The 6,728-nt window shown below is 38.9% G+C and overlaps 1 long non-coding RNA gene across 1 annotated transcript; it reads left to right on the plus strand.

The window, feature by feature from the left end:
• Positions 1–1,056: 1,056 nt before the first annotated feature.
• LOC122446758 lies at positions 1,057–5,086 on the plus strand. The gene is made up of 3 exons (XR_006270996.1): positions 1,057–1,163; positions 4,146–4,193; positions 5,015–5,086. It is a non-coding gene; the product is annotated as an uncharacterized LOC122446758 (long non-coding RNA).
• Positions 5,087–6,728: the final 1,642 nt, after the last annotated feature.

The raw sequence follows: 6,728 nt of genomic DNA on the forward strand, positions 1-6,728 counted from the left end.
TAGAAATAAAAAGACTATAACTCAAACGGTAAAAAATCTGCCTGTGATTCAGGAGACCAGGGTTCGATCCCTGGGTTGGGAAGTCCCTCTGGAGAAGGGAATGGCAATCCACTTGGTATTGCCAGGCAATCCACTTAGTATTCTTGCCTGGAAAATTCCATGGACAGAGAAGCCTGGCAGGCTACAGTCCATGGGTTCACAAAGAGTCAGACACGACTGAGCAACTAACATACATACATACAAAGCCTAGGATTTGGGGACAATGTGTCATTTGCTTCAATAGGTCAAGATATGACTCTTCATGAATTAACCATATAGAAATAAGAAGACTTGTTGCATCCTTCATTCTCATGCTTAGTAAATAATGATTAAGTCATAACATGACTACTGAGAAAAACTCACATTCCTAAAAGGAAAGAAGGCAATTATATAGGAGTATTTGTATATAGAAATGATAAAATATTCCTTGGCAGGAAATAATTATATTTTTTGCTTTGGCAATAGACCTTGATTTATATATCTGGCAGCTGCTAACGTTCTGTCTGAGATAAACTCCCTTTCCCCATTGACCTCTGTGGTCTAGATGCCAAATAAAATACAGGATGCTCAGTTGAATTTGAATTTCAAATTGGGTGATCTGCATTTTTATTTGTTAAATTTGACAATAGTGCTGTGTGGGTCTGGCTTTAGCTTTTGTGCAGGCAATTATCATTTTTCTGTTTTTCATAGTCACATGTGATATAATTTGAGAAGAGACTGTTATTGTAGACTGCAAAACTTCTGTATATGGTTTTTCTGCTAGCATAAATTGAGGCCTTGTGAGTTGATTTAGAAACTGAGAAATCACAGAATTGTATGTGGGGGGGGGGGGGTTGTCAAAGATTTGTTTTATTTATAAATACAAGTTCCTCAAATCTAAGTTGACATAATGGTCAGTTGCTTTAATCATTTCTATTTTCAAAGATTCAAGTCAAAGATCTCCCTTAGACATAGTTTAGATATTGGAAGTTCATTTTCTTTTATTGGTTGCCAATTTTTTTTCTCAATGTAATGCAGGTTTGCTTGAGGCCATCTGAAAAAAAAACACATGTTGCTATGGGAAAGCAAATTTGTTTTCTGTATGATTGGACAGTTTCCTGACTACTATCAAAGCTACACTTCCTGTAAGTCTCCTTTCTAACTCTACTTTATTGTTCCCTAGGCATTTATAAATTATGATATATGCATAGAAATTTTGAATGTTGCATCTCTGCATTTCTTTTCTCTTTACCTAGAAGTCCTTCTGTAATTGTCCAGATTGTCACTTCATAATTAGCTAAAATGTCACCCCCTCTGTAAAGCCTGAACTGAGTCCTCCAAAAAGCATTCAGTTAGTTCAGTTCATTTGCTCAGTTGTGTCTGACACTTTGTGACCTCATTAACTGCAGCACGCCAGGCCTCTCTGTCCATCACCAACTCCTGAAGCTTACTGAAACTCATGTCCATCCAGTTGGTGATGCCATCCAACCATCTCATTTTCTGTCATCCCCTTCTCCTCTCACCTTCAATCTTTCCCAGCATCAGGGTCTTTTCCAATGAGTCAGTTCTTTGCATGAGGTGGCCAAAGTATTGGAGTTTCAGCTTCAGCATTAGTCCTTCCAATGAACACCCAGGACTGATCTCTTTTAGGATGGACTGGTTGGATCTCCTTGCAGTCCAAGGGACTCTCAAGAGTCTTCTTAACACCACAGTTCAAAAGAATCAATTTTTTGGTGCTCAGGTTTCTTTATAGTCCAACTCACATCCATATATGACTACTGGAAAAACTATAGCTTTGACTAGACCAAGTAATGTCTCTGCTTTTTAATATGCTGTCTATATTGCTCATAGCTTTTCTTCCAAGGAGCAAGTGTCTTTTAATTTCATGGCTGGAATTTCAGTTGAGCTATTTCAAATCCTAAAAGATGATGCTGTAAAAGTGCTATATTCAATATTCCAGCAAATTAGGAAAACTCAGCAGTGGCCACAAGACTGGAAAAGGTTAGTTTTCATTCCAATCCCAAAGGAAGACAATGCCAAAGAATATTCAAACTACCACATGATTACACTCATCTTGTATGCTAGCAAAGTAATGCTCAAAATTCTCCAAGCCAGGCTTCAATAGTAGGTGAACTGTGAAGTTCCAGATGTTCAAGCTGGATTTAGAAAAGGTAGAGGAATCACAGATGAAATTGCCAACATCCGTTGGATCATGGGAAAAGCAAGAGAGTTCCAGAAAAACACTGACTTCTGCGTTATTGACTATGCCAAGGCCTTTGACTGTGTGGATCACAACAAACTGTGGAAAATTCTTAAAGAGATGGGAATACCAGACCACCTTACCTGCCTCCTGAGAAATCTGTGTGCAGAGCAAAAAGAAACAGTTAGAACTGGACATGGAACAACAGACTGGTTCCAAATTGAGAAAGGAGTATGTCAAGGCAGTATATTGTCACCCTGCTTATTTAACTTATATGCAGAATACATCACGTGAAAGGCCAGGCTGGATGACACACAAGCTGGAATCAAGATTGCCCTGAGAAATATCAATAACCTCATATACACAGATGACACCACCCTTATGGCAGAAAGTGAAGAGGAACTAAAAAGCTTCTTGATGAAAGTGAAAGAGAAAAGTGAAAAAGTTAGCTTAAAACTCAACATTCAGAAAGCGAAGATCATGGCATTCAGTCCCATCACTTCATGGCAAATAGATGGGGAAACAATGGAAAAAGTGACAGACTTTATTTTTTTGGTCTCCAAAATCACTGCGGATAGTGACTGCAGCCAAGAAATTAAAAGACGCTTTCTCTTTGAGAGAGAAGCTATGACCAAACTAGACAGTATATTAAAAAGCAGAGACATTACTTTGCCAACAAAGGTCCTTCTAGCCAAAGCTATGCTTTTTTCCAGTAGTCAATTATGGATATGAGAGTTGGACTATAGAGAAAAGTGAAGTCACTCAGTTGTGTCCAACTCTTTTTGACACCATGGACTGTAGCCTACTAGGTTCCACATCCATGGGATTTTCCAGGCAAGAATACTGGAGTAGGTTGCCATTTTCTCCTCCAAGCTGAGTGCCAGAGATTTGATGCTTTTGAACAGTGGTGTTTGAGAAGACTCTTGAGATTCCCTTGGACTGCAAGGAGATCAAACCAGTCAATCCCAAAGGAAATCAACCCTGAATATTCATTGGAAGGACTGATGCTTAAGCTGAAACTCTTAATATTTTGGCCATCTGATGCGAAGAACTGATGCATTGGAAAAGACCTTGATGCTGGGAAAGATTGAATGCAGTAGGATAAGGGGATGACAGAGGATGAGATGGTTGGGTGGCATCACCAGCTCGATGAACATGAGTTTGAACAAGCTCCAGGAGTTGGTAATGGACAGGGACGCCTTGTGTGCTGCAGTCCATGGGGTTGCAAAGATTTGGACACGACTGAGCAACTCAACTGAACTGAATATTTTATTTCCTTTTTCCTTCTGAATTTTGTGAGAATTCACTGTAAGCCAACAGCTCTTCTTTGTAAACTGCGCATTAGATAATTATGTAGAAAGATGAATTCTAACTCTTCCCTTTGGCTATTTGCATAGCAAACAATATGCAAAAAATAAATAAATATTCAGTTCAGTTCCATTCAGTCACTCAGTCGTGTCCGACTCTTTGTGACCCCATGAATCGCAGAATGCCAGGCCTCCCTCTCCATCACCAACTCCTGGAGATTACTCAAACTCATGTCCTTCGAGTAGGTGATGCCATCTAGCCATCTCACCCTCTGTCGTCCCCTTCTCCTTCTGCCCTCAATCCCTCCCAGCATCAGGATCTTTTCCAATGAGTCAACTCTTCGCATGAGGTGGCCAAAGTATTGGAATTTCAGCTTCAACATCAGTCCTTCCAAGGAACACCCAGGACTGATCTCCTTTAGGATGGACTGGTTGGATCTCCTTGCAGTCTAAGGGACTCTCAAGAGTCTTCTCCAACACCACAGTTCAAAAGCATCATATTATGATAATCCAAGCCTATTCCCCAACCAGTAATGTTGAAGAAGCTGAAGTTCAACAGTTCTATGACGACCTACAAGACCTTTTAAAACACCCCCTAAAAAATGTACTTTTCATTACAGGGGACTGGAATGCAAAAGTAGGAAGTCAAGAAACACCTGGAGTAACAGGTAAACTTGGCCTTGGAGTACAGAATGAAGCAGGGAAAAAGGCTAATAGAGTTTGCCAAGAGAACACACTGGTCATAGCAAACACTCTCTTCCAACAACACAAGAGAAGGCTCTACACATGGACATTACCAGATGGTCAACACTGAAATCAGATTGATTATATTCTGTGCAGCCAAAGTGGAGAAGCTCTATACAGTCAGCAAAAACAAGACTGGGAGCTGACTGTGGCTCAGATCATGAACTCCTTATTGCCAAATTCAGACTGAAATTGAAGAAAGTAGGGAAAACCACTAGACTATTCAGGTATGACCTAAATTAAATCCCTTATGACTATACAGTGGAAGTGAGAAATAGACTTAAGGAACTAGATCTGATAGACAGAGTGCCTGATGAACTATGGATGGAGGTTCGTGACATTGTACAGGAGACAGGGATAAAGACCATCCCCATGGAAAAGAAATATATACCTACATACATATGAAAAGGGCTTCGCTTGTGGCTCAGCTGATAAAGAATCCACCTGCAATGTGGGAGACCTGGGTTTGATCCCTGGTTTGGGAAAATCCCCTGCAGAAAGGAATGGCTACCCACTGCAGTATTCTGGCCTTGAGAATTCCATGGGCTATAGTCCATGGGGTCCCACAGAGTTGGACATGACTCAGCAATGTTCACTTTCACTTTTATGTATAAAATAAGGATAAAAAAATCTTTAAAATATATTACCAAAGAACAGATTAGATGTGTTTTTTCCTTTGTAGAATGAAAAGTCACTATCTGTTCATATTTTCTCAAATAATTCAAATCTATTTTTCTATTTGCAGGGTTTGGAGACATAGTATCTGACTAAGATCTCCAGAAAGGAATCAGCTTTCATAGTTTTCAGTGTCATTATTGGGCTTCATGTTTCTCCCACATCTCACTTTAATGCAAACTCTTTCAAGGCTAGTATTCTTAATACATACTTTCAATAATGTAAGTCCTTAAGCCAAAATAGACTGTGGTTCCACATTCAAGAACTTAAATATTATCATCTCAACTTATCTTTGTGTTGTCAACTACTTGCTTGAAGTTCTCTATACCCCAAATAAGCCTGTTTCACCTGTTTCCTTGCCTTCACTCATCCTTGCATTCAACTTGCAGCAATCTTCCCCATCTCATATTTATCTGTGTGGTGTTAGTACTACCTGTCTTTGTAAGTTCAATACCATTGTTCTCTAAGAGCCCTCTCCTGAGCTTGAAAGAGAAAATGTTAGTCCATCAGTCCTGTCCTACTCTTTGCGATCCCATGGACTGTATCCTGCCAGGCTCCTATGTCCATGGAAATTTCCAGGCAAGAATATTGGAGTGGGTTTCATTCCCTACTCCAGGGCGCTTCTCAACCCAGGGATCAAACCCGGGTCTCCAGCATTGTGGGCAGATTCTTTACCATCTGAGTCACCAGGAAAGTCAATATAAATAGAAGCGAACATATGTATACATCTAAGGTTGTAAATGTGATGTGGGCACACAATTACTAATGATACCACTTAATTAAAAGTTTATTTTCTAATTTTGATATCAGGCCCAAGTGCAGGCACTCCAAAATGTCAGTGTGTTTGAAAAGACTTTGAGAGGTGAGTAGCAGGTAAATGACTTAACAAATCTAATCCATTTTATTAAATATACAATATCCTATTTATCTCTGTACAACCATGTCTCCTATCAAGAGGAAATAAAATTTACTAGATTATGAACATGATAACTGCAGGACACTTTTCAGTATCTATTACCAATTTTTCTCTGTGTCTTAGTCAAAAATATTTTTTAAAAAGCAAATCAACCATGGTTCAGTAAATATAAGATATCTACCAGTACTGTTGTAGTTTAAAAACAATCATTTAGAAAGAGCGACACTATCTAATCTCCAAAAATGTTAGTGACATCTGTTGAAATGTAAAGAATACCATTATTTTAGTCTGGTGAAAACATTTTGGTCAAGTATGGGCTCCTGACTTGCAAAGAAAAATAGTCTCTGGGTTATGTCAATAGCATTAAAACATTAGCTTCAGCATGAAAAAATAAGTTAACCCATGTATCATACTTGCATATTAGTATCTTTGGATAGGTTTCTGATGAGTACAGTCTCTGAAGAATTTCCCCTTCCCAATACAATTATATGCATTTTAATTTGCGGCCATTTGTATCACCATGCCATTGCAGGTCTATTCAGGGAACTACTTTAAATGTTTTATGTACTAAATGGGTGTTAGAAAAATTTCCCAATTTTGCTAATACCAAAACCGCACAGGCAGTCACAAAAAGTAGTACTTGACTATACTTATTCTGATGTCAACTTCTAAGATAAAAATTTTAGAGCCATTTGAAAGTAAAAATACATGTACATAGACCATTTTGCAAATGGTTTCAGAAGATTCATATGCTTTAAGAAGCCCATGGGGTTCCCAACTATGATGATTTTTAAATGAATGGTCATAAGTGCTCCCTTTCCAAGATGGGGCCCAATGTCCCTTCTCCTTAATTCTAGGTGGGCTGTGA

Source organism: Cervus canadensis, chromosome 8 (genome assembly GCF_019320065.1).
Source record: "Cervus canadensis isolate Bull #8, Minnesota chromosome 8, ASM1932006v1, whole genome shotgun sequence".
Taxonomy (NCBI): domain Eukaryota; kingdom Metazoa; phylum Chordata; class Mammalia; order Artiodactyla; family Cervidae; genus Cervus; species Cervus canadensis.